General features: G+C 42.5%; 2 pseudogenes; both read right to left on the reverse strand.

The window, feature by feature from the left end:
- Positions 1 to 513: 513 nt before the first annotated feature.
- LOC110317384 lies at positions 514 to 672 on the reverse strand (annotated as a pseudogene).
- A 7,330-nt stretch (positions 673 to 8,002) lies between these two features.
- On the reverse strand, positions 8,003 to 8,471 carry LOC110316870 (annotated as a pseudogene).
- Positions 8,472 to 9,050: the final 579 nt, after the last annotated feature.

Here is a 9,050-nt window from a genome sequence, read left to right on the forward strand (position 1 = left end):
CTGGTGGGTTTTAGTTGAATCTAGATGTAGTCGAGATGGCAGCCTAGGTCAGCCATCATGCATAGATTGGAGGATGTGTTGCTATGTATACGTGGCTTCTGTCTGCTACTTACACTCATGTAGAACTATATACCACTGGGGTGGATCATTTTCTAGACTACACAAAGCCGTCTTTAGTTGGGGTTTCTGATGCTGAGAAGAAATACAATGACCAAAGCAACTGCAGAGGGAAGGTTTTGGTTTTTTTTAGCTAACATATTCAGAATCAGAGTCCACTGAAGGAAGCCAAAGCAGGAACTCAAATCAGGCAGGAACCTGGAGGCAGGAGCTGATGCAGAGGCCATGGAGGGGTGCTGCTCATTCATAAAGCTTGTTTATCACGGCTTGCTTAGTCTGCTTGCTTGCTTGCTTCCTTCTTTCCTTATTAGGTCTTCACGTTTTTCTTCTCTGTGCACAAAAACTAGCATGATTGGTTCCACTTGGTAGACAATTGAATAATCCATTCAAGGTCACTTAGTCCAATTTAATGAAGCCTATGTCCTTCACTTACCGACAGAAGCACTGACGGCACATGTTCAGCCTGTATTTGCAGATCAGACCGTGGTAGTTAGAGCACACGTGGCAAGAGCCAAACCTCCGTGGGTGACTCCAGTAGAGCTGCTGGTGACCCATCTTGCTGTCAGACACCCAACGAGGAAAAAGGTCAGTCTGCTTTCTTATAGAACCTAGAAACACCAGCCCAGGGGTGGTCACACCTGGGTTCTCCCACATTGGTTACTAATTAAGATGTCCTACACCAGTGGTTCTCAACCTTCCTAATGCTGTGACCCTTTAATATAGTTCCTCATGCTGCAGTGACCCCCCCAACCATAAAATTATTTTTGTTGCTACTTCACAACTGTAATTTTGCTAGTGTTATGAATCACAATGTAAAATCTGTTTTCTAATGTTCCTAGAACATGTGAGAGAGTCATTTGATCTCCCTTCCGAGGGGTCACAACCCATGGGTTGAGAACCACTGCCCAGTAGGCTTCCCGGCTTACAGTTCAGTCTTCTGGAGGCATTTTTCCAGTTGAAGTTCCCTCCTCTTAGAAGACTAGAGCTTGGGTCAAGTTGGCATGAAGCTACCCAGCACACAGCCCACACAAACAAGATTTCTAACCCTCTTGGTTCCATACATTGTTTACCTGGGATCTTTCAGAGCCCCATAGTTCAGCAGTTTATATACAAGTAAGATTAATGTATGACCCCATCCTCTGCATGTATATAGTTGGTATTCAACTTTCTCTTATGAAGGTCATGCTGCCCAGCACTCTCTGCAGGCAAACACCTTCCATCTCATGACCTCAGCTGTGTTTGCTTCATCACAGCTGGGCTTCTTATTGGCTTTTTCTTCATAGAAAAGGAGGTGGGCAAGGTTGTTGTTGTAAATCCTGAGGTGCAGAGAGATATGGAATGTGCCACAGACAGATAACAAAACAAACAAACAAACAAAATGGTGAATGACTTCTTCATAACCTGACTCAAGACAAAGACCTGGCAGGCTTTCTCTCTCACCAGCAGGACCCTCCTCTTTGATAACTGTTCCTAGCTAGAAAGGGAGGTTCAAGCCAGCCCTGTCTAACTGTTTAGCTGAATCTGTGAGCCTATCAGCTTCCCTTTCTTTGTCTAAGTTGACTAATCCAAGACTAGGAGAAGGAGCCCTGCCCTATACTATCATGAATACATACTTATCTGAAGCCATGGACTCTGAAGCTCCCTGTCTGTTATTTAAGCCAACCCAGAACTAAGGGAATAGGGCTTATTCCAGGCCAACAACAACATTTAAAGCCCGCAGCCCTCCAAAGGAGAAAGCAGAAAGCAGTCTTTGCTCTGCTCTGAAGGAAAACTTTCCCTCTGTGTGCTTTGCTTTCTCTCTGTCACTGTCTGGCTCTGTCTGTCTCTGACTCTCTGTATGTGTGTATGTGCACATGAGTGCATGGATGTCCCTGGAGCCTGAGCTGTGGACTGCACATAAACTAGATTCTTGTCCTTTCTGGTATGAGATTATCTGGATAGCAGCTTGGAAGCTAACCTAATTCCCTTTTACACACACACACACACACACACACACACACACACACACACACACACATATATATATATAATATAAGACATTATATTAATATGAAATTAACTATTCAATGATTAAATTTAATTATAGATAATAAATAATAATATAACATATAATTATATGTATATTCATTCATTCTTTTTTTTCCACATTTTTTTGTTTGATATTTTCTTTATTTACATTTCAAATGCTATCCTGAAAGTTCCCCATACCCTCCCCCACCCCTGCTCCCTTACCCACCCACTCCCACTTCTTGGCCCTGGCCTTCCCCTGTGCTGGGTCATATAAAGTTTGTAAGACCAAGGAGCCTCTCTTCCCAATGATGGCCGATTAGGCCATCGTCTGCTACATATGCAGCTAAAGACACAAGCTCAGAGGGTACTGGTTAGTTCTTGGGCAAATGGATGTATCTGGAAGATATCATCCTTAGTGAGGTAACCCAATCACAAAAGAAGTCACTAGATATGCACTCACTGATAAGCGGATATTAGCCCAGAAACTTAGACTACCCAAGATACATTTTGCAAAACACAAGAAAACCAAGAAGGAAGACCATCGTGTGGATACTTCATTCCTCCTTAGAATAAGGAACAAAATACCCATACATAAGTACCCATAAGTACAGAGACAAAATTTAGAGCTAAGTTGAAAGGATATTCATTCATTCTATTGGTTCTGTTCGCTTAGAGAACTCTGGCTGATATAGCAGAGAACTTGATCCATAAGTTACCACACTGATCCATTATCTTAATGGTATTTTTCTGACTGGACCAAGAGAACAGCAGGAAGCAACCAATCTGGACTTGTTGGTAAAGTCTATGTGCATGAGAGAATGAGAAATAAATCCAAACAAAATTCAGAGTCATTCCATATCAGTAACATCTCTGGCAGTCTGGTGGTATGGGGCACTGCAGAGATATTCCTTATAAGATAAAAGTTAAGTTGCCCCTAGTGTCTCCCACCCAGACAGCAGCACAGTGTTCAGTGCGCATGCTCAGACAGCAGCACAGTGTTCAGTGCGCATGCTCAGATTTAGAAGCAGCACACACCCTACTTGAGCGTCAGTGAGTCCAAGCTTCTGTGCAGTGTGCTCTGTCACTTGGGCCATATAATCAAGGAAACTTCATGGTGCCAATGGCATGATGGGACGCTGTTTGGAGCTTTGGTAAGGCCTCCACAGGTTAGTCACAGAGGAGGCACTTGGGATTTTTGGATGAGACCCTGCTGTCATAGGCAGACTCTTTCTCCTCTGAGTGACAGCTCTTGGCCTGCCCACTATTAAGCCTTAATGGAAAATGGAACACTTGACAATGGAAACCCAAGTTACTATATGACCTGAGACGTCCATCATAGGTGTTACCTGACCCACCAAGCCATAAAGTCAGATGTGCACAACAAATAGAGGTGGTACGTGTGTGATAGTGACTGAGCAAGTCCTGTAGGCAAAAGCAAGTTACATGAAGAATTTCCCCAAATGCCTATAGTTCTTACTATAGTTGCAACGCCTTCTGATTCAGAGTCTGAGCCCACGGCTTCACGGGGCATGGCTTATGATGGGTTGACTGGCTTCACAGGGCACGGCTTATGATGGGTTGACTGGCTTCACGTGACATGGCTTATGATGGGTTGACTGGCTTCACGGGGCATGACTTATGATGGGTTGACTGGCTTCACGGGGCATGGCTTAGGATGGGTTGACTGACTGGCTTCATGGGGTATGGCTTATGATGGGTTGACTGGGAACAGAGGACCAGGGCCTTCTTTATAGGTAGTTCTTTATGCTATGCAGTCACTACCCAGAAGTGGATGGCAGCAGCATTGCAATGTTGCTCACTCATGTGTATTTGTTTAGGTCACATGGATGTGTGTGCACATGTGTGCCAGTAATTAAATGGATCCATGTGTTTGCCAGCATGAATATTTATATGTGTACATGCATATGCATATATGGTTGTGCCTAACACTATGTTTCTATGTATTCAAATATAAGTAGAGTAAGATCTGGATGCATGTAAGTACCTGTGTCCTTATGTATGCACACATGAACATGTGTACCTGCCTGGAAACATGTGGACTGGTATGTTAATTATATATATATATATATACATATATATGTATGTGTGTGAATTTATATATGTGTGTGAATATAAGTGCTTATATATAGTACATTTGTATACATGAACTTTGTAATATAAGAACACACATGTTTATACAAATGTGTTTCTGTGAACTACATGCTGGTGAATGCATGTGTTCACATGTTCATATGTGTGCTACTGCATAAGAATGTGTCCATGTTCTATATGTGTGTAATATATGTGTCTATGTGTGGATATATGCATATATACATGTGTGTGGCCTCATGTGTTTACCTTTGGGTACTGTGTGTCTAGGTACATTTTTGTACACATATATGTGTTTGCATATATTTTCCTTGGAGCCTAAGTATGCATTTATGTACAAGAATATACATAAGAGCATATGTGTATGTACACATGCGTCCATGTGTATATCTATGCATATGTACATGTGCGCACATCTTAACTTGTAAGTAAATGACTACCTGAGTTCATATGCTTACAAGTGCTTGTAAGCATATGAAAAAAATATGTATGCATGCATATACCTGTCTATACATGTCTTCCCTCATATGTGTGAACTGTGTGCCTGTGTGTCTGAATGTATATAAATGCACACATGTTCATGTGACTTCACATGTAGCTTAATGACCTATATAAGAAAATATGTTTACTTATACATGTGTAAGTTTGTATGCTTATGTGTACATATATGTACATATTTGTGTATATCCATTTGAAGACAATTTTTTTTAAGTCTGTCTTAATTTCCTTGTATATATTTAAGTCTAAAGTACTCTAGTTTTGGGGTGTAACTTAGTAGGTATGTGACTAGCTCATGTGGTCTTAAATTCTGTTCTCAGAACCACAAATATAAAAGGACTAACAAAAATCCCTTTACTGGGTCCCCCCTTCTCAGAGAAGAAGGGAAGAGAGGAATGGGAGGAAGATCTGTATGAGGGGCACTGGGAGGAGAGGGAAGGGTGATGTTGGGATGTGAAGCATATTAATTACTTTAACTAAAAGAAAAATAAATTAAACTATTGCTTAAAACAAAAACAAAAACCCAAACCGTTTACGGTCTTACTGCTAGAAGAGACATTATGACCAAGGCAACTCTTATAAAGGACAGCATTTAATTAGGGCTGGCTCACAGTTTCAGAGGTTCAAACCATCATCATGATGGCAGGATGCAGGCAGACATGGTGCTGGAGGAGTCAAGAGTTTTGTATCCTGATCCAAAGGCTGGCAGGAAACTGTCTTCTGCAGGCAGCCTGGAGGATCGTCTCTACTGCACTAGGCAGAGTTTGAGTATAAGACCTCAAAGCCTGCCTTCGCAGTGACATACTTCCTCCCACGAGGCCACACCTATTCCAACAAGGCCACGCCTCCTACTAGTGCTACTTCCCATGGCCAAGCATATTCAAACCACCAAATTCTACCTCCTGGATCCCATAGGCTTGTTCAAATACATGAGCCCATGGGGCCTATACCTAGCCATAGCATAACAAAAAATACATTTAGTCCAGGTTCAAAGTCTCTATAGTCTATAACAGTCTCAAAAATGTTAAAAGTCCAAAGTTCAAAGTCTCTTCTGAGATCACGCAATCTTTTAACTGTAATCCCCTATAAAATCAAAATCAGAAAGAAGATCACATACTTCCAACCTATCATGGCACAGGATATATATTTCCATTCCAAAACAACACAGTCAGGAAATATTGGATCAAAGCAAGACCAAAACCCAGCTGGGCAAACTCCAAACTCTGCATCTCCATGTCTGATGTCCAACTCCTTTCTGCTTTGTTGACTGCAACACAATTCTTTCTCCTGAGCTGGTTCTACTCCCTGTTAGCACATTTCCTTGGCAGATAACCCACGGCATCTCTAACATCTTGGGGTCTCCAAGGCAACTTCAACTTCACAGCTTCTTGTTCCAATGTCTGGGATCCACACATGATCTCTGGACTCCTCCAAAGGGCTTGGGTCACTTCCCCAGCTCTGCCCTCTCTAGAACTCTGGTTGACTCCACTTCACTGTTGCTGCCGCTGTTGGTAGTCATCTCATGGTACTGGCATCTCCAGTATGCTGGGTTCTTCCACTGCAGCTAGACTTCAAAGCTTCAACTTCTTTGCATGACCTCTTCAGTCTTGGACTGTTAACTGCAACTGAGGCAGCCTCTTCACCAATTGTCTTCCCTGTCTCTCACAGTGTCAAACATCAGCTACTCTCCAGGATCCCTTCATGCCTTCAACACCAATACCACCTGTGTGATTCTTACACATTACTAGGTCTAGCTGCAGCACGAGGTGCCTACCACCTTGACTCTCTGGAACACAGGTTCTTTGTGCTCTTAGAAAATACTTCCCAGAAGATTTACCTCAGTGGTGCTGACCTCTTCTTAATTACTGCCAATTTCTTAGCTAACCAGCATTGATTGCCCTAGTAGTCCCTTCTATTCTTGACTCTAAAGCCAGAGCCACATGGCCAAAGCTGCTGAGTTCTGCTTCTTGCTGGGGCTGGAACATGGTCCCTTTGTTCAATTATATCTTTACAAGCTTTCTGTTTTCAACAGTTTTCTTTACTACATCAGTTTGGCTGCCATGGAATTTGCTCCATAGTGACTTTGATCTCAGAGATCTGTTTGCCTCTGTCTACTGGGATTAAAGGCATATACTGGTAGGGCCAGACCTAAGCTTTTTCTTTAATTCCTTTTCATAAGATCTTTTAAAATTCTGGATTGTAGTTCATTCCAGATATAGTCAAATTGACAATGAAGACTAGCCTTCACAATGCATCTGTTGTCAATTTGACACACAATCATATTTCCTTATGTCCAAATGAAAACATTAACCAGGTCATAATAGCAAAATGATATAACCATCCCTTGTTCAATTGCAAATGCATAACAATAAGCTTAGCTGGGTGAGATTTTGGCCCAAGGTCAAATTCCCTTAATTCAATTTAATATCCTTGAACACAGGATTTAGCTACATAGCACTTTCGGGTGCCCCTTTCTTCTTCTTCTTCTTCTTCTTTTTTAATGGTGAAAAAAGTGTATTGCTACATTCTCTCCAGTAGTGACAAGTGCAACAGGCCCCCCAAAATCTGGGTGCTGTCCCGACGCGAAAAGTTCACGGAAACTCATTCTCCTGGAATCGTGGCATCCTGTATAATGAATGCTCCAATGTCCTTGCTTTAGTTGGAAAGCAGATCCATGTGCTTTCCCTTAATACATAGCCAAGTTAGATCCTAGGCAGTCAGTCCTTGAGCTGACCCTGGGTTTAGGCAGCTAAGTCACTGCCCTACATAGGAATTTACCACTCTCTAGGAAGAAGGAAGTTTGTGATCTAAAGAGGAACCAGGGTAGATACTTAGAACTATAGATAGCTGAGTTACACCCATACACAAGCATTACAATGGCCTAGGGGGGAGGTGGACTGTAGGAACTATGGCAAGGGCATGAAGCCCTTGCCCCCAGCTACTAAGTTTAAGCTGACTTTAGGTGGAGCTGTTTTTGATCCCAGCTGTTAACACTGAATTCTATCCCAGTTGGTTCCTGCCAGTCCTTCCATGTTTGCATTCCTCTGTTTTGTGTAACTTCCCTATTTTCTTCTGTATAAATAGTCTGATGCTTGATTTGACATTACATTCAGATACCACACTCCCTTGTGTCCGTATTTGTTTGTCACCCCACATTTGCCGAATCCTCGCTCACCTGCAACCAGAGACCCAGTTCCATGCAGATTGGGGACCCAAGTGAGGTCTGTCCGCGGCAGTGTATATTTAGAATCATCCATCTGGACTCAGTTTAGAAGATCCCAATCTTGTTGGCAACATCTAGAGCATCATAATCAGGAGCCAAGAGAACATATGCCTTCTCTCTGTCAGGTCTTATCGAGGTAGTGGCTTTGGACACATCAATATCATAGAGTTTCTTCACTGCCTGTTTGATCTGGTGCTTGTTGGCCTTGACATCCACAATGAACACAAATGTGTTGTTGTCCTCTATCTTCTTCATGGCTGACTCGGCGGTCACAGGAGAATTTGATGATGGCTTAGTGGTCAAGCTTGCTTCTCCTGGGTGCACCCTTTTGAGGATATCTGGGCTGCCTCCGGAGCCACAGGGTCTTGGGCCGTCAGAAGCTGGGTGACATGTGGATCTTTTTATTTTTCTGGCTGTGGATGCATCTCAACCCTGCCTTCTTAGCTGTCAAGTCCTTCACTGTGGCCTTGGCTTTAGCAGGAGCAGGAGCTTCCTACTTTGCTTTTGGTGCCATCTTGGTAAAAAGGTCCCTTTACTCTTTGAACCACACATTTTGTGTTTTTTCCTTTCTAGGTTTCCTGTGCTTGATCAAAACCCTCCTCATAAGAGTTAACCATAGCACTGAGTCTAAATTTGATTGATTTGAGACTTCCTTCCTCAATTCAATTAATTTGATGAATTGCTTCACTTTTGTCTCAGGCAGACTCTTTGGACAAGGGCAAAGAGCAGCCACATTCTTCTCCAAAATATTACAATGCAGTCTCTAGGTCACATACTAAAATCATTCTCCTCTAAAACCTCTAGAACCAGGCCCCCACAGTTCTCAGCACCACTGCCTTCAATATTTCTACTAGTATGGCCCATTAAATCCCACATACAGCATTCCACTGCTTTCCAAATCCCCAGATCCATACTTCTGCAAACCAAAACATGGTCAGGCCTATCACAGCAATACCACACTCCTGGTACCAACTTCTTTTTTTTTTTTTTTTTTCTTTTTTGTTTACCAACTTCTGTCTTAGGAGTTTATTGCTATGAAGATACACCATGAACATGGCAACTTTTACCTGTGTTTTCCTGTAATTCTTTAAGG

This window comes from Mus pahari, chromosome 2 (genome assembly GCF_900095145.1).
Source record: "Mus pahari chromosome 2, PAHARI_EIJ_v1.1, whole genome shotgun sequence".
Lineage (NCBI taxonomy): Eukaryota > Metazoa > Chordata > Mammalia > Rodentia > Muridae > Mus > Mus pahari.